Source organism: Triticum aestivum, chromosome 3D (assembly GCF_018294505.1).
Source record: "Triticum aestivum cultivar Chinese Spring chromosome 3D, IWGSC CS RefSeq v2.1, whole genome shotgun sequence".
Classification (NCBI taxonomy): domain Eukaryota; kingdom Viridiplantae; phylum Streptophyta; class Magnoliopsida; order Poales; family Poaceae; genus Triticum; species Triticum aestivum.
Window position 1 is genome coordinate 224,973,348 of NC_057802.1, and position 25,691 is coordinate 224,999,038.

Consider the following 25,691-nt stretch of genomic DNA (forward strand, 5'->3'; position numbering starts at 1 on the left):
CGCATGCCGTTGCTCGAGCCCCCGCCGCGGCGGCCAGGGCAGGCACCGAGCGCTCTGGGAGACTCCACAGAGAGCATGGTTGTCTCCATTGACCCGAAGCTAGAAGAATGCCATCCCCTGAAGAAGCATGCACGAGCACAAGGAACCTGCCTGTATGAAAGATAAGTAGTACCCCAAAAGAGGGGGTCTGTTGTAACCAATGGCGAACCGCTTCCGCGGTCTCCCTTCATTATCATGGGCGAAGAGAGGATAGGCCATGATCGACTACCACGCTTTGTGTCTACTGTGTAGTTCAGCGTGGTGTCGCTTACGTGGCCCTTTACTAAGGTTGGGATCAAGGGCGGCCCAGCGACGAGCACGCTGGAGCCGCTACCTCCAACGCTGCTGCCGCACCGCCCGCACGCCCACCTAATGCCCTTTCCACCCATGCTAAGCAATGGGTAACCGCGCCGTTCTTCCCCTCCCCTCGCAATGATGAAGACGCAAAACCTGAAGACTGGGGGTAGGGGGAGAGGGATTGGTGTGAGCCTACCCCCAGCCCACAACCCTTTCTTTATAGGGAAAATAAGGCCGGGGGCTGGCTCCTCCCTTAGGGGAAACCACCATTGATGGCCGGGTCCGACTGCCGTCCCTCTCCACCAATCCAAGAAGACCAGGCCCGTGCCATGATGCTCTCTCCCGCACCACGCGCCTCCGTTACCTACCCCAGTCAATGCATGCAGCATACATGGCAAGGGGTAAGAACATGGTGGGAAGAGTGGATTGGCAGTTACTCCCCCATGCGTTAAAGTCATTCACGGGCCATTACAGAGATGGCCCCACTACAATTGGCGTTACGTGACGGATGGGGAAGCCGGATGCTGATTCAAGCTCAGATTAATCAAGAAGCAAAAAATCTCTCAAAGGATGAACTACAACCACTTCCTCGCCTATGTACTAGACAGGGTCTACCCTAACGATGCTTGGCAGCGTTTCCAGGCAAGGCCCAGGGGCTCCTGTCAGTGCAACAAACCCCACGCGTATGTTGCCCAGACTATTCACAGGCTCAAGGGTGAGGTTGCACCATCCAAGACTAGACCAAGTAGAAGAGATAAGATCTTTGAGAAATCAAAGGGCGGATCAAGAAGACCAAGGCTAAACAAAGGAGCAAGATATCACTAAGGAAAAACCTCCCTTGCCGGGCAGGTGAGCCTGACGAACTCGAGGTTGCCCCAAAGACAAGTCTCAATATTGTCCCGGCAAGCTTGCCAGGTACGATGAGGGCAGATTACCCCGCCAAGGCTCCACCGCTCCATATCATAGCAACGCAAGTCACCGATTAGTGTGGTGTCGAGCCTCCAAGTGACTAAGTGGCTGTTATTTGGCACATGGCAGCCACTTCCGACGGAAATCACGTCCAAATGACACCCGTCCAGGGACGTGTCATGCAGGTAAGCGAGAAGGTGGCCGAACGGGACAGCAAGGCTTGCAGGGATACGCTATGATGTGACACTAAGCCGTGCGTTTAATGCACCTTGTCTTGTCTGCAGAGTTAGGTATGATAGCACGGTTTTCTATCTAATCAGTGCGCAATGACTGATTTGCCACCCCTTGATCTATAAATGGAGGGCCATGGCAACCTTAGAAAGGATTCGGACCCTTGAACTCTCATACGCGCGTAGCTGCTCTCGCTCCGAGGCAACCTTGCTGGGCTAGAGCGATGCATCTCCACCACGGTCCTCTCATCAATCCACAAAAGTAGGAGTAACATTTTACGCCTCGCGACGGCCTAGACCTGGGTAAAAACTGCCCGTGTGATCGCTGTCATGCTGCTCTGCGCCGTCTGCACTTTGTGCAATGTGCTCTTCCCCCTGCCGAACCACAAGGGGGTGATGGTCCCATACGTTGCTGTGTTTTCCCACGACAAAGACGCTCCAAGGAAAACTCATGATATGTGACGAATAAAAATATAGCTCCAAGTAAAATTACCGATGGTCATTAGACGAAATAGCGGATGCCTGCCGGGGCATCCCCAAGCTTAGTTGATTGGTTCTCCTTGAATATTACCTTGGGTGCCATGGGCATCCCCAAACTTAGGATGTTTTCACTCCTTATTCCTTCATCCATCGTGATCTCACCCAAAACTTGAAAACTTCAATCACACAAAACTTAACAAAACCTTCGCGAGGTCCATTATTATAATGAAGCAAATCACCACACCAAGTACTATTCCAAATCCATTCATATTTTATTATTGCATTATACCTACTATATTCTAACTCTACCATGGCTTATACCCCCCATACAATCCATAGATTCATCAAAATAAGCACACAATGCAACAAAAACATAATCTGTCAAAAACAGAACAGTCTGTAGTAATCTGGACTTTGTCCATACTTCTGTAACCCCAAAAATTCTGAAACATTAGGACAACGTAGGCAATTTGTATATCAATCTTTTGTAAAAAAATCAGAATTTTTCGCCCCTTCTGTGATCTTTTAAAATTCTGCTACTGGACGCGAAAGTTTCTGTTTTCCATAGGATCAAAATCAACGACCACCCAACATGATCCTAAAGGCTTTACTTGGCACAAACACTAATTAAAACATAAAAAACACAATCATCACAGAAGTATAATTGCATATTTATTGAAGAACAAAAAGAAAAAGAAAAATGTCAAAGATAACTATTGGGTTGCCTCACAACAAGCGCTAGCGTTTTACGCCCCTAGCTAGGCATAATGCATAGATTCAAGTATTGTCATCTTTAGCTTTTGATCAATAGGTTGCCCTCATGATTGATTCATATGGTGGCTTAATTATAGTCCTAGGGAAGTGTTCCATACCCTTTCTCAAGGGAAACTGAAATTTATTATTCCCTTCTTTCATATCAATCACGTCACCTATAGTTCGTAAAAACGGGCTACCAAGTATTATGGCACAAACGGATTCCAATCAATATCAAGAACAATAAAATCTATGGGCACATAATTCCTATTTGCAAGAATAATAACATCATTAATCCTTCCCAAAGGTTTTTTAATGGTAGAATATACCAAGTGCAAATTAAGAGAACATTCTTCCAACTTGGTAAAACCTAGCACATCACATAGAGATTTCAAAATTGTGGAAACACAGTGGTCCACGTCGGTGCTATACAAATGGTTTTTAACCCCTTTCTGCGACGGCATTCGGAACCGTCGCCAAGTGAGTGACGGTGATAGGGGGGTCCTTCCCACATGACCCAGAAACCGTCGAGGATATGCCCACCTGGCACACACGCTCAGCAAAATGAGGTCGTGTCCGACCGACGAGCGCTCAAATACGATTATACGTATAGTAGTGCTAAAAAATACAATTATACAGGAGAAATTGTTTCCGGTCGCAAATACATCCAACACAGTCAATCCCCGCTAAACGTTTTCATTCGTATGTACATCCCACATAGTCGCTCCAAGGAAAAAGTTTATGTTCGCAGGTACATCACACACAATTTTCCCCCTTGAATCGTTTGTGATAGCGGTGCCATTGCACACGATATTAACAATTTTATCGTTTGTGTTATTGAATGCAACACACAAAGTGCGTAGAAGAAACTGTGTGGCAAATGCTGTCCATCACACACAGTTTTTATGTGGTAAACGTTTGTGCAAGGTGGCCTAATGCAAATAGTTTTCAAGAGGATGTCGTGTGTGCAATGGAGATTGATCGCACACGTAGTGGATCCAAGAAATGTGTCTGGTCTCCACGTCTATCACAGACATTCTTTTTTCGCAAACCTTGTGTAGTGTAGTCCCTAATTTAAAAATTACATGTTTTGAATTTGAAAATAGTTCATCACTTATTTCATATCCAACCATGTTTATTACAAATATAGGTTCAACCATGAATGCATAATTCGATGCACATGTACATATACTGAAGAACTACAGAAGCACCAAGTAAAGAATGATGAGCCACAGTTGTGCTAAAGACGGTAAAGAGAGAGGCGAAAGACATTCTGGTTGTTGGAGAATGTGAAGCGGAAAACCCATATTGTTCCCTCCTGCATGCGTAATGCGCGCACGACTCTAGGCCAACCCCTTGTGATGGCTGCCCGTCCATCTTTCACTGTCTTCGTTACGACTTCTCAATGCTCATTGTAGTCTGGATGAAATACTTTAACCTTCATTGCGTGTCCACCAATCATGTACTTTGCTAGGTAATCTTGAGTGAATTGCTTCGGGAACCACTGCGAGCCAAAAAGATTCAGACATTGTTGTCTAACTACTCATTATGGGCAGTAAAAAGAGAAGGCTGCAGAGTTTGTAGTTACCATCCTATAGCTCACTGTTGTGTTGGATAGAGCATAAACAAATAATTTGCTTTCCACCATTCATATCTTTTTGCTAATAATCCTTATCAGTTTCCTCACTTGATGCTTGTTCATGAATATCTCATTGCCCCATACGCAAAAAGGGTCGATGCTTGGATCCTTGCCAAGGGCATATGTACCTACAAGCAACAAGTCCATGTTAGAAGCTAACAAGTATGTAGGCCTAGATCTATATGCACTACATTATGGAGCGAAGGGGGTAGTAGAAGCCGAGGGATGAAGCTAACCTCGGCGGAAAATGGTGGCCACTCCCATTGTTGTCCTGCATAAGTAGTGGAAAGGCATGATAAGTACAGCAACCTTAACATCAAACAAATATAGCAAAGGTAAACAACATCATCTCGAAATCATAGCTTGAATGTGTTGGTTTCAGCATGCTGTTAAAGCAGATATAAAATGGAAGTCAATGATACCGACAGCAGGCTTAACAGCCATCAAATATTGCAATTCAAACTGGTAATGTTGAAAATGAATAGAACATAGGTAATGCTTAAACATCACACTAGTTAAATGTGTAAAACTGAAATAAAGGGCATGTATTAACTACACCAGGCATAACCGGAACCAAATATAGCCGTTCAAACTGGTATTGATGCAGTCGAGCGACATAGTTCCGAGTTGCACATAATGAACAACACATTGGGAATGACTGAAATAAACAAGGCATAAATGATCAGTATAACAACCAAATATAGCCATTGAAAACTGGACGGAGTCTCACTGCAACCAACCTAACAAGCAAATACAGATAAACAGGCATATGCTTGAAAACTGGACAAATGCTCGCTACAACCAACCTAACAAGCAGACACAGATAAACAAGGCATCTGCTTGAAAACTGGACAAATGCTAAAAAAAGCAACCTAACAACCAAATACAGATAAACAAGGCATCTGCTTGATTACTGGACAAATGCTCACTGCAAGCCAACTAAGAAAATACATATAAACAAGGCATATGCTCGATAACTAAAAACATGCTCACTGCACCACCTAACAACCAAATACAGATAAACAAGGCATCTAGTCACTATAAACTACCAAATATAGCCATTCGTGAAACTGAAGTGGACAATTCATACTTAAACATCACATAGCCCTATTGAACAATACATTGTTGCATAACTGAATTAATTAAACATGGCAGTGTTAAAGCATCGCACGGCAAATGCTACTACAACAAAGGGTACGGGTTGGCAAGCTAGAAAAGGTAAGATTTGCTGATAGGATGTTTCCTCACATTTCATGGACGGGATCCTTCCAGTTGGAAGAGCACAGACCCATGGTGCGCTCTCTGATGTCATAGATGGGCTGTTTCACCTTGGAAGAACCTTCATGGGTGCCCTCCTCCTGGTCGTGGTGGTTGTCGATGAGATCTGACTTGGAAATTGAGGATCCCAAGTCGCCGCCATAGAATGTGTCCTTCAGAAATGAAAAAATGGGCTCGATGGCGTATAAGGATCGCAAATCCTTGACCGCTTGGTGGAGGAGATCAGCGGTAGGGCCATCGAAGAGATTGACGGTGGTTCAACCAGAGGGGTTGGGGATGGACCACTTAACCTGTGACATGGCCCGCGTGAAGCCGTCGCTGGGGACGAGCTTGATGTCATAGCTATCTTTCCCGAGATACAGTAATATGCTAGCCCGCTGACATGAAGCCTTCGGCATGGTTACATAGTCAACGTCTTCGCCGGCTTCGGCGGCGACGTGTTGCTCCGGAAGCGACAGGTCGGTGCGAATGGCGGCCACCTCGCGAACGTCTGCCAGAGAGGCCATGTTAAACCTCTTCTTGGCCGAATGCTCATCGGGCTCGCTAGGATACGTGGTCGAGCTTAGGCTGCGATATTTTGGAGCAGGTGATGTGGATCTGGCAAGGAGGGACACCGCGCGCCACATCTAAAAACTCAGGGGAGTGGGGCGACGGTAAGGGAATCGCTGCGTTACCTGAACTTTATTATCTAAGCTAGGAGGAATGTGCAAACCGGCAGGGGTTGGCGGCGGCAGCCGCGAGCTAGGGTTCGAGGGGGGAGGGGGCCGGGTGTGGGGATTGTGGAGGGGGGTGTTTGAGGATATGTCGCGGCTACTGAAAATTTTAGTAATGGTGAGTGGAGATGGTGGTGGACGAGGGAGGGCGACGGTTCAAATGCCTCGGCTACTTCAATTTTACTATAAGGTCAGTGCTGGAGGAGTGTGGGCGACGGTTGAAGTATGGCGGCCACTAAAATTTGGGTAAAGGAATTGATGCGGGGCGGGAGTGCCCAAGATCGCGCACGGTCCAATAACAATATGCGTATATGATAATATGGAAAAGTGGCGGAAACGTTGATTTTTGCAACGCTCAAGGCGGGTAGTTTGTTTGTACATTTCTAGCTAGCTGGTCTATCACACATGGTTCGTCTTAATTTCCAAATAAATTTACGCGCTATTAGCTTGCGCAGGTGGTGATTTTACAGCGCACTTGAATCGCACACGGTTAAGCCAGTACCTCCACCCTTTTCTCGCGCTTGCGCAGTCGTGGTGATTTCATAGCACACTAGCATCGCACACGGTTGAGCCAATACATCCACCTTCACTCGTGCTTGCGCAGTCATCATGATTCACAGCGCACTTGCATCGCACACGGTTAAGATATTATACCCGTGTCCGTTGAGCATCATCAGAGTCATTGGAGAAAAAAAAACGATAGAGATGGTCAGAAGACAGCCACACCAGCATGTGGCCCACATATATATGAGCGAAAAGGGTGGTCTGTGATGTTCAAAATTCCAATGCACAACTTTGACAGCGCGGGTCCATGGTTGGGCGCGTCGTCGAAGATCGATGAGAGGGGCCAGAAGTCAAGAACCACCTGGAAGTGGCCAAATATATGTAGGAATATTGGGTGTGATGTTTAAAACTTTAAATACACAATGCATAACTTTGCTAGCACCTGCCTCGCAAACCCAAAAGCACCCTTGGATATATCTATAATGACATAATGTCGTAGCTAGGTAGGATGCTTGGCCCACCACCTCCCACTTCAGCGGGGCGGATGCATGTAATGATCGATACTTGGGTCATACATGCATGTCACCATGACCTACCATAAGACGGACCAATGAATCTATCATTTGGTCAAATGACAACTGTTGTTGTTGATAAACCGCTGGGGCCAATAGATTGAACCTTCATAAAAATCACACGCACGTGCATAGACAGGCAAACATCTCCGGCCCTCTCTTATTGATATTGCACTCGTACCCTCCGTTTGTCTAGCAGGCCTCTCCCACCATTTGTGACAAGCAACTCCACCACCAACCCTCCGACACTCTACCTTTGTCTTTCTCCCAACCTTATTCCTCTGTACACATATGCATGGATGCCAATCTATCTCCCTCAATACATAGCTAGGTCTCTCTCCTTCTCCGCACATATACTAGACGATCTACCTTTCTATAGTTAGGTCTCTGCCATCCCCCCACATACACACCAATTGTCGAACGTTGTAGGTATGTATCCATGCCACAGAGAAAAACTGCACCTCTGCCCTCTCAAATTCCAGTAGGCTAGCCGCCCTGTATCTTTGACGTGGGCAAACACAAATTCGATGGCACTCTTTATCGATCGCGCAGCCACACACTTCATCCCTGTTTTCCATTCTATCGATATCTCACGCCGATGATCCTCAACTCTCTTCTTGTGGATCGCTCCCTCTATATATGATATATCCATGACTCTGTTTCACACACATTGCATATGTAACTTTTTTTGTTTCAGATATCGTCGACACATTGCCTCTGTTTCGCACAAACGATCTCTCTCACACCCACCCACGTACGTACCTACACCTAAAGAAGAGGTGCACGCAGGACACACGTACTCACGTCTCATTCCCGGCCACGCCCGCGCGGATACACGGCGGAGTTCATTTCTGTATGAATAGGTGGCCCACGTGATAATTTGACGCATGTAGCGGTTGTTTACTCGAAGGAGGGTCGTGTACCACGCGTAGACGGAACAAAGTTTGACTTGACGCGCTAGTATTAAATAAAGTTGTCGGTGTTCTAGGAACGGGGGTCCCCAGACTTGCCTGCCTGCGGCCCACGGCGTGGCTAAGTCAGCGGGCCGTACGACCCATCTTCATCAACAAGGCATCCAAGACCCTCGCGAGCGGTCAAGCCTCGCGAGGCGGACGACGCAAGACCTCCTCAGGAGTGGCCTAGCCAGGCAGGCTCGCGAGGAGCGGAGATATCAAGGCGGGGCAAACCTCGCGAGGCTCTCATGACGTGAGCCATCACGATCGGCACCAGGCGAGCGCCAGCGCGCGCAACATCCTTGTTTCCTCTTTGGTGCTAAGGAGGCAAGCGCAGGCGAGGAGTACCGAGGCATCAGGCAAAGGTTGCCATATCGGTGCAACAAGACCAAGACCAGAAGGATGGCAGGACGGAGGTCATCGTGGAGCCCAAGACGGCATCACCACCAGAGCCTTTTGCAGGGTAAGACCACTTTTGTCAGGATAGCTTGTATTAGCTGTCCCCCTTAAAATTTTCCCGCCGTTGTTGGCTCCCTTCCCGCTCAATATTTGGGGAGAGGACCAGGGCATATATAAGTAGAACTAGCCACTACAGTAGGGGCAGCTCAGCATGTTCTGATCTGATCAAGAGCCTACCCTAGCCACAAGAACACCTCAACCTCAGGAGGCTGTTCTTCCCCTTGTACTGTTCATCATCAGCCCAAGAGGCAATCCACCACCACCACACCGGAGTAGGGTATTACACCACAACGGTGGCCCGAACCAGCATAAATCTCATGTCTTTCTGTGTTGCGAGTTCGTCGAGTTCGTTCGCAAGATCTTAGTGAGCTAGGGCATGGATCGGTAGGAGGGAAAGACTTCGCGCGCACCCCAGTGTTCGAACCTTAAGGGTTTGCCGGAACCCCACATCCGACATTTGGCGCGCCAGGTAGGGGTACGCCGTAGCTTCCCTTCCGTCGATTCGTCGCTCCGTCGTCTCCATGGCGGATGCTCGCCGTGCTCGAGCTGAGCGCCGGGCTGCCCTCACCGCCCGCGTTGCTCAGACGGCACCCGTCGGCGGACCACCTCGTCGTTCTTCGTCTCCCGCCGCCAACGCTGCCACCGGCCCAGCGGGGAACGAGTAACACGCGTCCTCGCTGCATCCGTCGGTGCGGCAGGACGGCCGCACCACCACTCGGTCGCTGACCCCGGCCGGTTCTTTGTCTCATGCACGCCCCGCTCCCATGGAGGCGCGGGCTGTGCTCCTCGCGGCGAACGAGCTCATGCGCTACCCCCAGTCGACGACCTCTACGAGGAGTGGCTCGACTGTGTCGTCGAGCTCGTCCGTGCCGCAGGGGGCTCCCCGGCGCCGTCCCTCTCTCTGCCTCACTGTCCGCCAGCCACAGGCGACGTGGCTCATGGCACGCCTCCACCACCTTTGCCCCAAGACTGCGCCTTGGCGCCAAGGCGCGTGCCCCACGGCGTGATCCACCACGTTCGCTGCCCGCTCGCGAGGAGAGAAGCTGCCAAGAAATCCCTCGGCCGCGAGAAGTCGCACCTGCGCTCCCCGCGCCGCCTCGCCAAGACCCCGCGCCGCCTGCGGTGGCGCCGCACGGACTACATCAAGACCAAGCTCCACCTCCGAGGCGGGCCCCGGCAACCACGGCCGGCTGCCGCCCCTTCACCCCCGAGCTGTGTAGCGTCGCCTGGCCGGGCAAGTTCAAGCCGGATCTGCCTCCCCGCTACAACGGCACCTCCGACCCCGTGGAGTTCCTGCAGCTCTACGAGCTGAACATTGAAGCAGCCAACGGCGACGAGAAATTCATGGTGAACTGGTTCCCTATGGCTCTCAAGGATGGTGCCCAATCCTGGCTCCTGAACCTGCAGCACGGCTCGGTCTCCTCCTGGGATGAGATTCACGACCGCTTCGTTGCCAACTTCCAGGGCACCCGCGACCGCCCGCCGGCCGCGGGTGACCTGCGCCGCATCAACTAACAGCCAGGGGAGACCCTCCAGAAGTACATCCAGCGCGTCAACAACACTCGCCTCAAGATCCCCAAGGTCACGGACGAGGCCATCATCTCCGCGTTCTCAGACGATGTCCGTGACGTCAAGATGAAGGATGAGCTCGCTATCCATGAGGAGCTATGCACATCTCAGTAGCTATTCAACCTGGCGACCAAGTGCGCAAGAGCTGAGGAGGGGCGCCTCTCCCTCCTCGAGCTGCCTACCGCGGGCACAGAGGAGAAGAAAGCCAAGGCCAAGGATGTGAAGCGCAAGGGAGCGGCCGTGCTCGCAGCGGAGCCGGACACGAAACGCGGCCGGGACCAGCCCGAGTCATCCAAGACCAGCCTCGTGAGGATCGCCCCCAGGGCAACGCCGGTCTTCCCCCGCTGCCGCCACCAAGAAGGAACGACGATCACCATCAGGATGAGGGGGCTGGGGGCTGATACGTCTCCAACGTATCTATAATTTTTGATTGCTCCATGCTATATTATCTACTGTTTTGGACAATATTGGGCTTTATTATCCACTTTTATATTATTTTTGGGACTAACCTATTAACCGGAGGCCCATCCCAGAATTGCTTTTTTTTGCCTATTTCAGAGTTTCGCAGAAAAAGAATATCAAACGGAGTACAAAAGGAATGAAACCTTCGGGAGCGTGATTTTTGGAACGAACATGATCCAGGAGACTTGGACCCTACGTAAGAGAAGCTTCCAGGAGGCCACGAGGTAGGGGGGCGCGCCCACCACCCAAGGGCGCGCCCTCCACCCTCGTGGGCCCCATCTTGCTCCACCGACGTACTTCTTCCTCCTATATATACCTACGTACCCCCAAACGATCAGATACGGAGCCAAAAAACATAATTCCACCACCGCAAGCTTCTGTACCCACGACATCCCATCTTGGGGCCTGTTCCGGAGCTCCGCCGGAGGGGGCATCCGTCATGGAGGGCTTCTACACAACACCATAGCCTCTCCGATGAAGTGTGAGTAGTTTACCTCAGACCTTCGGGTCCATAGTTAGTAGCTAGATGGCTTCTTCTCTCCTTTTGGATCTCAATACAATGTTCTCCCCCTCTCTCGTGGAGATCTATTCGATGTAATCTTCTTTTTGCGGTGTGTTTGTTGAGACCGATGAATTGTGGGTTTATGATCAAGTTTATCTATGAACAATATTTGAATCTTCTCTGAATTCTTTTATGTATGATTGGTTATCTTTGCAAGTCTCTTCGAATTATCAGTTTGGTTTAGCGTACTAGATTGATCTTTCTTGCAATGGGAGAAGTGCTTAGCTTTGGGTTCAATCTTGCGGTGTCCTTTCCTAGTGACAGTAGGGGCAGCAAGGCACGTATTGTATTGTTGCCATCGAGGATATCAAGATGGGGTTTTTATCATATTGCATGAATTTATCCCTCTACATCATGCCATCTTGCTTAAGGCGTTACTCTGTTTTCATGAACTTAATACTCTAGATGCATGCTGGATAGCGGTCGATGAGTGGAGTAATAGTAGTAGATGCAGACAGGAGTCGGTCTACTTGTCTCAGACGTGATGCCTATATACATGATCATACCTAGATATTCTCATAACTATGCTCAATTCTGCCAATTGCTCAACAGTAATTCGTTCACCCACCGTAAAATACTTATGCTCTTGAGAGAAGCCACTAATGAAACCTATGGCCCCCGGGTCTATATTCATCATATTAATCTTCCAACACTTAGTTATTTACTTTGCTTTTTACTTTGCTTTTATTTTACTTTGCATCTTTATCACAAAAATACCAAAAATATTATCTTATCATATCTATCAGATCTCACTCTCGTAAGTGACCGTGAAGGGATTGACAACCCCTTATCACGTTGGTTGCGAGGAGTTATTTGTTTTGTGTAGGTGCGAGGGACTCGCGCGTAGCCTCCTACTGGATTGATACCTTGGTTCTCAAAAACTGAGGGAAATACTTACGCTACTTTGCTGCATCACCCTTTCCTCTTCAAGGGAAAACCAATGCAGTGCTCAAGAGGTAGCAGGGGCTTCCAGGAGCCGCGTGCAATCGCCTGCATCTTGGGCGGCGCGCAGGCCCCAGCCTGTCAACGCATCTTCAAACAGTTTGCTAGAGAAGTGAACGCGGTGCTCCCCAAGCTTGAGGCCACACGCCCACTCAGGTGGTCCCAATGCGCCATCACTTTCAACTCGGCAGATCAGCTCAAGTGCGCAGCCACCGCTGGTGCCCTCCCAATGCTGTGCTCCCCAGTCATCAGCAATGTGCAGGTTACCAAGACCCTCATCGACGGCGGCGCAGGGCTCAACGTCCTGTCCGTCGACACGTTCGACAACCTCCAAGTGCCATATGAGCAGCTTCAGCCTACCAAGCCTTTCTCAGGAGTGACCGTCGGTTCCACCACACCGATAGGGCAGGTCCGCCTGCTTGTCACCTTCGGAGAGCGCAAGAACTACCGCACCGAGCTCATCGAATTCGACGTCGCGCACATCCGCCTGCCGTACAACGCCATCCTCGGGTATCCGGCCCTGGCCAAGTTCATGGCAGTCACCCATCACGGCTAGAACGTCCTCAAGATGCCGGGAAGCGGCGGAATCATCACGGTCCCATGTGAAGAGAGAGATGCGGTGCGCTCCCTCGAGCGTGCCCTCCAAGCTGCAGCAATCAACGACCCCGACCGCAAAAGCGAGGGCCCTCCTGAGGCCCTCCCCAAGAAGAAGAAGCAACTGCGCCGAGCAGGATCTCAGGAGGGCGGCGACGCGGCTGGAGCCTCATCAGGATCAGCGCCAGCTTCAGGCGCGCCTCCCCCCATCGCATAGAAAGGCACGCCCGGCGCCCTCCTCGGGCAGGGCTCGGCGGCTCTCTTTTGGAGGGCCTCAGACCTTGCCAACTTCACGAGGGAGGCGCTTGGGCACCACTTGGAGGCGTGCTTCGCGGCACGTTTCCCTCAGGAGAACACAGGGCAAGGAGTGCCCACCGCTTAGGAGTTCATCACCAAGACCACTCAGGAACTGCAAGACGCAAGAGCCATGCGCGGCGACAGCCGCTCACGAGGCGCATCTCCCCATCCAGGCGAGGATGCTGGGCTGCATGTCTCCATCGACGTCCCAGGGCTCAACAGGGTCGCAGCTTAGGTGCGTTTCTGGCCTTCGAATGTGGGCCATTGCGAGGGCCCGCCACACAGCTATGTTCGCATGCCCTTCGGCTTGCCGAGCGTGGCGTCAGCCTGTCAGCGCTACATGCGGCGCGTCCTGGCGGCTCTGGAGGCCAGGTACCACGCCGTCCTAGAAGAACTGGAGACGGTCTTCAAGGAACCTCCCGAGCCCCCAGAGCCTCCCGAGGCTCAGGGCCCCAGTGGCTCATGAAGAGTCATTCCTTCAACGCACGCCTTCAGCTGCACCAACTCTACTTCGTCTACAGAACCAGGTGACATTTTCCAAGCTCCTTTAGCTGGGAGCGCCCCTTGGGCTGCATTATTCCCAGGCCGCATGGGTCCGTCCCTGTGGCATGTATCCCTTTTGCTTATGTCTTTAGCTTACCTTGCTGGGGGCGCCCCTCGGGCTGCATCATCCCCAAGCCGCTCGGGCCGGACCCAGTGGCATGTACCTTCCTGCATTTACCCAAGCTGATTTGCCTTCCATGCTTAACATGCCTACGGTTATCACCTACTCGATCGCCACCCGCCACGGGTCCATTAATCCTGTGCAATTCACTTGCGCGTTAAAAGGGGGCTCCTGAGCATCGCGACTCAGGAGCTCTTACTGGCTCTCCAGCCCTCACCCCCTGGCCTTGACCAAGGCATTGCGACCTGGCATACCAGCGGCGGCTGAGCTCGCTCGAGGGCTAGGACCTGAGGACGCACAGTGCTTGCACCTAACCGCGTTGCAGGAACGCACAGCAACCAAGAATCAAGACCAGGCGCAACCCGCCTTGAGGTAGGGCCTCGTGAGTCCTACGCTAGCTCACGAGTGCCCAGATACACCTCACAGCCCTGCCGTGCAAGCCACGTGTCAGGGCGGGGCTGTACACGCCCCGGGGGCTCCTCCTTGAGGGGGCCCCCCTCCCACGCACAAGTGGAAGCACCATGCTCCGCGCTGGCCATCGACACTGCCAAGGAGCGGCTATGCCCGTGCACAAGCGAAAGCACTATGCTCCGCGCTGGTGATAAACAACTGAGGGCGGCTTCACGGTCGTACCAACCTCAGGGAGCCTAGAGCTCAGCGCCGGCCTCACCGCAACGCCTCCCCTCGGGAGAGTCGCGCGAGGGGGCTGGGCACGGGGGCTGCGCTTGGGTCACGCTCAAGCGCTCGCCACCCAACCAGGCCTCCCGGGCGTGGGGGCTGCTCTCGGGTCACGCCCAAGCGCACGCCACCCAAACAGGCCTCCTGGACCTGGTCGTCGCACGCCTCTCCCGAGGCCTCGGCGAGGGAAGGTATGGAGATTGTTTGCGCGTCAAGGGGGACTCCTGAGCATCGCGGGTCAGGAGCCTAACTGGTCACGTAGCCCCTCACTCCTTGGTCCGTCCTGGTCTCCGATCGGCCCAATGGCGGTTGAGGTATGCGCGGGGCCGGGGTCTGCCGAAGTAGAACATCAACCTATCCTCGCGAACTCTCCCTATATGTTGTTTGCGCGTCAAGTGGGGCCCCTGAGCATCGCGACTCAGGAGCCTAACTGGTCACGTAGCCCCTCACTCCTTGGTCCGTCCTGGTCTCCGATCGGCCCAATGGCGGTTGAGGTATGCGCGGGGCCGGGGTCTGCCGAAGTAGAACATCAACCTATCCTCGCGAACTCTCCCTATATGTTGTTTGCGCGTCAAGGGGGGGCCCTGAGCATCGCGACTCAGGAGCCTAACTGGTCACGTAGCCCCTCACTCCTTGGTCCGTCCTGGTCTTCGGTCTGCCCAATGGTGGTTGAGGTATGCGCGGGGCCGGGCTCTGTAGACGTAGAACACAAAGCAGATAGGAAGGAAAGCACAAAATCTCGAAGCAAATATTAAAAGCACAGTGTCCTCACTATACCAAATGAAAAGTCTAAACACCTCCACGAGGCCTGATACATGTTGCAGGAACGAAACGGGAGAATAGCCGCAGGTCACCCCTGGATACCACCATCGCCTGCGGAAGGTGCTCCTCCGTGGGTGACGTCGTCTTCACCTTCACCACCAGCCGCAGGATCGGCGGCATCGCCGGACAAAGGAGCGGAGACAAAGCCGCAGAACTTCTTCAGCAAGGCCTCAACTTCACCTTGTACAGCTGCGGCGGCGGTTGCGCTAAGATCATCGGCCACGGGCTCCGGCAGCTCGTCAAGGCAAGCATCGGGGTCGCGAAGGTGCAGATGGCTAAAGACGCGGGTTAATGCAGCTGAAGACAGGACGCGAGCTTCTGCCTCCGCCATGGGCCCGACACCATCAACGACTTCCTCGAGCGCCTTCACCAACCGAGGAAGCAGCTGGGCGGGGCCGTCCTCATCGGTGGCCAGTGACTTCTCCAGGCCGTGCTCATAGAGTGTCTTCAGTGCCTTGTGAGATCTCTTCTCGGGATCGGCAAAGGCCACGCGGTCTTCGGCCAGGACTCACGCCTTGGCGTAAAGATCGGCCTCCCTCGCCTCCACCTTCCGCTCCAGCTCTTCCAAATGGTTGCGCTCGGCGGCCTGCGTTTTCCCCAACTCCGCCAGCTCAGCATCACGGTTCTTGACGACGTCCTCCCGGGCCTTAATTTCCTCCTCCTTCGCTTGGCGGCAGCGTGCTTCTTTGGCGTGCTTGTGGCGCAGGCTCGTCAACTCGTCCTCCAGATCTCGGTAGCGGTCGCGGGCGGCCTTGGCGTCCTTCAGTGCCGCCTCACGATCGGCTACAGCAGTGGCAGCGCTCTGCTGCTCCTTTTCAGAGGACGCCGCGGCCTGACTCAGCGTCGCGCGAACCGCCAAGTCGGAGTGAAGCCAGCCAGAGGCCAGCTCCAGGCGCCCGGCCACTAGCCACGGGTCCGCGCTTAGGAGATCTGCCTGCAACTGGGTCATCTCCAAAAGAGCACGGTCCAGGACAGCAGCAGAGGTAGAAGAACCTGGGAGTGAAGGTGCAGCAGTAGGAGGAGGCGACATCGTCGCCAGGGCCCGGGAGATTGTGGGTTCCGGAGCAGCTGGGACCTCATCAACCGCGCCAGACGCCGGCAGTTCCGGAGCCAGCGGGGCCATGGGGGCTGATTCCACATGGCGATGTTCCTCTTGGCCTCGTGAGGATGACCGGGTTGGGGAGGTGTGGGTGCTGCTGGCTCTTTTCTCTACGGAGGAAGGCACAGTCGCCGTATCCTCCTTCCTCTTCTTCGCTGAAGGCGTCGGCCTGATCGACCAAGGGCGAACGTCAGGAAATAACAAGTACAAGCAGGGACAAGGCGAAGCTTAAGGCACTTACCAATCCACTTCAACATACTTCCGCTTGGGGAGCTTGAAGCCTGACAGCGTCGGGACCTGAGGAGTGGGCACGCGGGCCCCGGCGGCAGAAGGGCCGGAGCCGGCCTCAGGAGGCGTCGAGACAGGGGCGGCATGTCAAGGAACCAACGACGACCTGCCCCTTGTCGGGATGAGGGGCTGCTCCCTCTCCTCCTGGTGGGCGTCGGCCTCGGCGTCGTCGGGCAGGGCGCGGAGGATCTCGGCCTTGCTCAGAGGAGAAGTCTCCCCCACCTCTTCAAGAGTCTTCTCTGAGTCCACCTCCTCCTCGTCCCCTCGACGGGACTCGTCAAAGGACACCTCCACTGGCTTCGGTGCTGCAGGAGCTCCTGCGAGCGCCGGCGGCACAAGGCCGCGCGCGTCAAAGGTCGGCCTGGAGGCAACAAGTTCCTCCCAGTCCTTGCGGAGGAACAAAGGAACGAAGGCACTAGGCGGGTACTCCTGGTTGTCCCCAACTATGAGGCACAGGACAGCATCCAATTCGTCGCCATGAAGGGCCCCAGGGCTCAGACGGGTCTTGTTCCCCTCTTCTTCAAGCTCCCACAAGGGGAGCGAGCGCGCCTGGAGAGGGACAACTCGCAGCATCAAGAACTCCCTCAGGAGCATTGCCCCCGTCACCTTGGTTGCCCTCGCGTTGCCCGACTTCAAGTCAGTCGTCATCTGCCCCAACACAGACAACACCCGCTCATCGGCAAGCTCTGCCTTGGGCCACCCATTGTAGAGATGGGGCGCTTGCGTCGATAACACCAGGCGCGGATGGGCGCGCTTGGCGTCCATCATGACCCATTTGGATTGGATGTTGTCGGCCCTCTTCCCGGTGCTCGAGATCGAGTTGGCCTAGCCAGACGCGCGCATCCGGAGAGTGGCCCATCGGTGACGCGAAGGAAGAAGAAGTGGCACAGAAGCGCCACGGATAGCAGCACGCCCAGGTACGCACCGCAGTAGTAGGCGAAGATGGACAAGAGGGGGACAGAGTTGGGATGGAGGTGCAACGCCAGCAGCCCGTAGTGGTCGAGAACCTCATAAAAGAAGTCGGAGAAAGGAGGAACCAACCCGACAGCGACGCTGCTCGAGAAGAAGGGGAAGAAGGTGCTTCCCTCAGGCTCCGGCTCATCGGAGGCGAGCCGGAGCTCCGTCTTCCCCCACTTGTTGCTCTCCCCCGCCTTCAGCAGGCCCACGGAGGTGAGGCTCTTCTCTGTGACGGTGGGCGCTTCAAGGGCCGGCTCATACCAAGCTGGCGCTGAGGAAGTCCTGACCTTGTGCGGCTCCATGGGTCACAGATGCGGAGCGGGATTGGAGCAGATCTGGAGGTAGCGGTGGCGAGGAGCGAGAAAGGGGATCTGGAGCAAGGCGAGGAAGAAACAGTGAAGGCAAGCGCTGTCCGCGCCAGCCAGCCTTTTGTCCAATCGAGCAGTTGCCGAGGCAGCATGGGGAAGCGGAGACGCCCACACCCAATCAACCGCCATGCGTCAACCGAGGCTGCCGGCTTTGGGGGCCCGTGGCGCTCCATACTTGACCCTTCGCTTCGCCGCGAAGCCAAGCCCGAGCGCACCTTGGGCCCGGGGGCTACTGTCGGTGTTCTGGGAACGGGGGCCCCAGACTTGCCTGCCAGCGGCCCACGGCGTGGCTAAGTCAGCGGGCCGTACGGCCCATCTTCATCAACAAGGTATCCAAGACCCTCGCGAGGGGTCGAGCCTCGCGAGGCGGACGACGCAAGACCTCCTCAGTAGTGGCCTAGCCAGGCAGGCTCGTGAGGAGCGGAGATATCAAGGCAGGGCAAACCTCGCGAGGCTCTCATGACGTGAGCCATGACGATCGGCACCAGGCGGGTGCCAGCGCGCGCAGCGTCCTTGTTTCCTCTTTGGTGCTAAGGAGGCAAGCGCAGGCGAGGAGTACCGAGGCATCAGGCAAAGGTTGCCATATCGATGCAACGAGACCAAGACCAGAAGGACGGCAGGACGGAGGTCATCGTGGAGTCCAAGACCGCGTCACCACCAGAGCCTTTTGCAGGCGAAGACCACTTTTGTCAGAATAGCTTGTACTAGTTGTCCCCCTTCAAATTTGCCCGCCGTTGTTGGGTCCCTTCCCGCTCAATATTTGGGGAGAGGACCAGGGCCTATATAAGTAGAACTAGCCACCACAGTAGGGGCAGCTCAGCCCGATCTGATATGATCGAGAGCCTACCCTAGCCACAAGAACACCTCAACCTCAGGAGGTTGTTCTTCCCCTTGTACTGTTCATCATCAGCCCAAGAGGCAATCCACCACCACCACACTTGAGTAGGGTATCACACCACAACGGTGGCCCGAACTAGTATAAATCTCGTGTCTTTCTGTGTTGCGAGTTCGTCGAGTTCGTCCGCGAGATCTTAGCGAGCTAGGGCCTGGATCGGTAGGAGGGAAAGACTTCGTGCGCACCCCAGAGTTCGAACCTTAAGGGTTTTCCGGAACCCCACATCAGACAAAAGTTATATTCCTCAATGGCACGTACAGAATATAAAACGATTGTCATCGGGAAAAAAGAAAAATCCGCTCCACTATATACAGTGGAGCTTGCGTGCCGGGGTTTGTCTCTCGTCACACCATCTTACACAAGGCGGCGGTGGCCTCTCTCTCTAACCGTTGGTCAGTGATCCGGCCGCATCCTGTCTGCTGGCAGAAAGGGAGGATGTGTATCGTTTCTCCGTTCGATGGTGTTGAGGCAGCAGGTCCCGATTTGTGGTACCCGCCGTTCTCTCTGACCAAGCTCCGGCGCGGTAGGGCCTTCGCCACTAGCTCGTTGCCACAGTGTGGGCAGATCCCGACCGCCGACACCCTCCTAGTTACATTCCGACGACCCTCAGGTACAACTTCCTCTAGCCTTTCTCCACTACCCATCTTCCCACGTTGCTGCATGTGGAAAATCCTGCATGTGGATCTTATTTAGTTGTTTGCTTAAAACGTATCTCGGCCGACGTATTTTCCATCTTGCAATCTCGTCCTCAAACCATTTTTGATAGACCACAATGCTGCTATCTTTCACGTATTACATGGAATATGCTTCTCTTATGTCGGCGTATGTGTCTTCAACTCATGTTATTGGGCAGTAGTTGTTTCCTTTCTACCTCCTTTTGCAAACAGGGCTATCCATTTCACCTCATTGCTATTGCGACCTTTTGGTGAACTACACAAATCACTTTTTTCTTAAGAGTGTTTTGTGCAGTTCTGCCAAAATGTCACACGGGCAACGTTTTTACATTTCTGTGGGACTGCATAAAGGGAGATTGGTTTTGCTATCCTCCTCAGCCAACTCCGTGTCTAATCTTCTCCAACAAGTAGTTAGTCCCAAAGAGAGATCATAGAGGTGATCGGTTTAACGCCCATGATGCGGCTATATCTCCCACGTGTCGAGGCATGACTTAGAGGCATAACCGCATTGTAGGTATTGTCGCAAGAAGGGTCATCTTCACACAATCCCATGTAATGAACAAGATTGGGATAAAGAGAGTTGGCTTACAATCGCCACTTCACACAAAACATAAATAAATTCATACATCATCCAAAATACACACATAGACTGACTACGGTCAAATCCAAATGAAAAGAAGATAACCCCAAATGCTAGATCCCCGATCGTCCCAACTGGGCTCCACTACTGATCATCGGGAAACGAAACATAGCAACGACCACGGTCCTCGTCGAACTCCCACTTGAGCTCGGTTGCGTCATCTGCCCAGGTATCCTCGGCACCTGCAACTGTTTTGGTAGAATCTGTGAGTCACGAGTACTCAGCAATCTCACACCCGTGAGATCAAGACTATTTAAGCTTGTAGGAAGGAAAGGGGTAATATGGTGGAGCTGCAGCAAACACTAAGCACATATGGTGGCTAACATACGCAAAGGAGAGCGAGAAGAGAAGCAACGCATCGGTCGAGAAGCTAGAAGTGATCAAGAAGTGATCCTGAAACTACTTACGTGCAACCACAACACAAGAACCGTGTTCACTTCCCGGACTCCGCCGGCAAGAGACTATCACGGCTACACACGCGATTGATGCATTTTAATTAAGTCAAGTGTCAAGTTCTCTACAACCGGACATTAACAAATTCCCATCTGCCACATAACCGCGGGCACGGCTCTCGGAAGTTTATACCCTGCAGGGGTGTCCCAAGTTAGCCCATCACAAGCTCTCGCGGTCAACGAAGGATATTCCTTCTCCTGGGAAGACGCGATCAGTCTCGGAATCCCGGTTTACCAGACATTTCGACAATGCTAAAACAAGACCAGCAAAGCCGCCCGATGTGCCGACAAATCCCGGTATGAGCTGCACATATCTCGTTCTCAGGGCACACCGGATAAGTCAAGCTACGAGTAAAACCGAAGTGGCCCCGAGGTGGCCCCGCAGGTTGCTCGGTTCGGACCAACACTCGAAGGAGCACTGGCCCGGGGGGGTTAAAATAAAGATGACCCTTGAGTCTGCAGAACCCAAGGGAAAAAGGCTTAGGTGGCAAATGTTAAAACCAAGGTTGGGCCTTGCTGGAAGAGTTTTATTCAAAGCGAGCTGTTAAGGGGGTCCCATAAATCACCCAACCGCGTATGGAATGCAAAATCAAGGAACATAACACCGGTATGATGGAAACTACGGCGGCAAGAGTGGAACAAAACACCAGGGATAAGGCCGAGCCTTCCACCCTTTACCAAGTATATAGATGCATTAATTAAATAAGAGATATTGTGATATCCCAAGACATCCATGTTTCAACATGGAACCAACTTCATCTTCACCTGCAACTATCAACGCTATAAGAGGGGCTGAGCAAAGCGGTAACTTAGCCAAACAATGGTTTGCTAGGATTTGATGGTTAGAGGCTTGACATGGCAATATGGGAGGCATGATAAACAAGTGGTAGGTAGCGCAATCATAGTGATAAAGCGAACAACTAGCAAAGCAAAGATAGAAGTGATATTGAGGGTATGGTCATCTTGCCTGAAATCCCGCAAGGAAGAAGAACGAGTCCATGAAGAAGACAAACGGACGTAGTCGAACGAATCCTCACAACTCCGGAACGAAACCGAAGCTAACGAGAGAACCAACCCGGAAATAAACAAACAACATAGTAAACAACCACCACATACACATGGTATAATGCACAAACAAGTATGATGCATGTCCGGTTTAAATATGCATGGCATGGCAAAGTGCACAAACAATACTACAAATTAAGTGGAGCTCAATATGCAACGAGTTGCATATTGCCAAAACACCACATTCAATCATTTAGTTCGCTCTCGTTTATGGTACTCATCAATATTAAATGTTGTTAAACATGGCAAGAGGGTGAAGCATAAATAAACTAACTATTTAGGCAAGTTTAAATGAGGCCGAAACACCAAACAATAATTCCGGAAAATCCTCATATGCATATTTTAGATTTGGTACTGTTCTATCTAAAACCATATTTTATTGTTGTTAAATAGGAAAATAAAGTGCAACATGTTAATCTATGCATTTTTCTACCCCATTTACATATAAAATTTATTAAATTCGGAGCTACGGTTATTTAGTTATGAAATAAATCATTTTAACATGGCATTTAGCAAATTAAATGCAAGCAGCATTTTAAACATTTTAAATAAGGATGTAAGCAGCATATTATGAAACTAGATGAAATTTTAAGCATTTTTCATATATAAATTATTTACATATGATGCACAGTTCTGGAGTTATTAAATGCATGATCATGAGGGTTTTTCTCTAAAATTGTAAACTCCTGGATAATGGACAAAATCGCAGACGAAAAAAAAACATGATCCGGGCTGCATCTGGAGGGGCTGGGGTTCTCACCATGGGCCATGGCCCAGATCGGTGGAGGTGGGCTCATGGGTAGCAGCTGGGCTGGAGGCCGGTCGGTGGAGGAGGCAGGCCGAAGCGAGCGAGCTGGTGGCCTAGGCGACTGGTCAACGCCAGGTGAGCGAGCTGCAGTGATCATCTCATCTCGGCTCATGCAAAGTAGAGGCGCGGCGAGGCGGGACTTGAGGCAGGGCCGGCAGGCGCGGGAAGCGGCGGGTCGACGAGCTCGAGCAGAGGCTTGCGAGGCGAAGCAGAAGACACCGGGGCACAGGCGAGGCACTGGACGGCGGTGCGGAACTTGGCGGATCAAGCAGAGGGACTTGGCGGGACAGCGGAGAAGCTCCAGGGCGGCGTGGCTCGAAGACGAACTTGGCGCGGGGTCGGGGAGGAGGCCGCAGGTGAGGGAGGCGCTCGGCAGGAGGCGAGGCAGGCAGCGGCGATGGGGACGACCATGGATGCTCTTGCGGGCTTCCTGGAGAAGACAGGAAACAGGTGAGAGAGGGAACCAGAGGGAACGGGGGAAGGAGGGAAAGGCATGGTGCTCATCTGCTGGTTTGGTCGGCCGGCGAGGCAAGGAGAGGCAGCACGGGCGCTGGAGGCGTGGACGAACGGCGGCGCGGGGAATGGGCTTCTGACGCGGGGCTCCGAGGACGGACGTGGGGTGGACTGCTGCCGGCGCTGGGGCTGCTCGGGTGCCATGAGCAGGGTAAGCCTTGCTCCGGTCGAGGCAGAGGAGAAGCAAGGTGGTGGTGGCCTTGTGGGTGGCTGCGGCAGACCTGCTCGCCGGAGACGACGGCAGGCGAACTGGAGGAGAGGCGCTGGGCTCGGTGGTGCTCCGGAGTCGAGGTGGGAGATGGATCGATGGATTGGTCCGGTGGGGAAAACGAGGTGGAGCTCAGTGGGGGTGGATCGATGGGTGGATCGGGAAGGCAGGGGAGGATTTGGATCGAGGAGAAGTGGTTGGCTGGTGGATTTTTGGATCGGGAGCGATCCCAAGGAAGAGGGTGGCGGCGGCCGACTGGGCAGGGGGAGGATTTGACGGATGGGACGGCATCTAGGGTTAGGTGTCTATATATATAAGAAAAGGGTGATGATTTGGATCCTCCGATCACGATCGGATGGTCCGGAATAAAATAGGTTAGGGAGCCCAATTAAGAAAACGGAGATGTTATATAGATGTTTGGGGATAATCCGGACCCAACGGTAGCGATAGTCCAGTTCGGGTTCGGGGAAATTTCGGACACGGGCGAGGGGGCGATGCACTGTGCAAAGAGGGACTCCGGTTTAGGCAAGAGGGAAAACGAAGAACAAGGTTGGTCTCGGAAGGGTCAACAAAAGCAAGGGGGGGGACATGACAACTACGAGCGGATGCAAGTTTTATGAAAACATGAGAATGCAATGCTCATGATGACATGATGAATGCAACAAGCAAATAAAACACATGGCAACAACGAAAAACATGGAAGGCGTCTGGAGCGTCGGTCTTGGGGCGTTACAACACTCCTCCACTTACAAGAGATCTCGTCCTGAGATCTAAGGATGGCACCGGAGAGAAACGGCAGAGGAAGATATAAAACAAAGTTGCTTCTTTGACAAACGAATGAAACCACTAACCTTGAGAGATTGAACGAACGAAAAGAGAGAATACAAGAGAGATGAACGAGATTGAAAACACTCCGTTATCAAAGAGGAACAAGGAACATTGCGAGAACCTTTGTAGGTTGAAGAATATGAAACAAGAGCTTAACGGATCAAAAGGAATATGAAAGCACACCGGTAGAAAAGAGAAACAAGGAACACCATGTGAACCTTGGAGTTTTCAAAGCTATGAATGACGAGAACAATGGACGAGAAGTACATGCAAGCACTCCGGTTGAAACGAGATGTACAAGGAACGATAAGGATCAATTACGATAACACTCCGGTTGGAAAATGGAAGGGATAGAATATGGACTTGGCAAAATGAAAGCACTTGGATGAGACTCCGGTTAAAAGAGGAATGATAGCCACAACAGCCTGGTTAAATGGATAAGCATGTAAAAGAACATGATCTTGAAAAAACGAGACAATGGGTCAAAGAGAGGAACATCACAATGCCTCCGGGACGAACGAATAGAAGATAGATCGTCGAAATAAGAGAACGGAGAAGGAAATCATAACTTCTACCACAATTGAATTTGGGAAGCATCCTTCCAAGAAGGTTAGAACGGAGTTGTTTGAAAACCAACAACGAAACGAATAAACTTGTAGTGGGCTTATGGAAAACGTCTCAAAATTATGAGGTGACAAACGGCCACTAACGAAAACCATTGATTTGATTGAGAGCACCAAAGAGATGAAGAACTTCTTCCACCCAGATGATAAAGAGATAACTTGGATTATTGTTAAGCACCACAATAGCAACATTCCTTAGGGAAGGCTGTAGGTGAAATATAACCCAAGATAACTCCAACAAAGAGATTGATTGGTCAAAAAGATCTCTTGAACGAAGAGAAAATGATGGATTTAATTATCTCATTCCTGACAACTTTTGAATCATGAAACATGAAGGAAATTGTCAAAAATGACATAACACCACCTCAAAAGATAATGGTACAAAGAATTGCACTTCGGAATGCAAGATGAAGAATGCTTGAACTCCTCAATACAAGGCATGTGTTGAGCACCATGTTTATTTTGAAGTATGGCTTGACAGATCATAACTTCGAGAGAAATCTTGAAGAACAATTGAAGAATTAAAAAAAATCCTTGACGAACCACCATGTGAACCTTCCATGAAGAACTCCGGTAAAACAAGGATGATAGAAAGAAAGTGAAGTTGAAAACACAAGGTGAAGCCTTGCAGTGATAAGATGAAGCTTTGAAATTATATAACCGAGAAAACTTGGAACTCCGGAAAGAAAGATGAACAAATGAAAACAAGAATTTTGATGAACCTCCGGAATACGGAATTGAATTTACTCGATGAAACAAGAATAAGAATTACATTATGCTCATCCTTCACCAATTAAATTAATGACAATCAATGGATTTGGCATACTACTTATTCTCGTAGAAAGGATTAAGATATA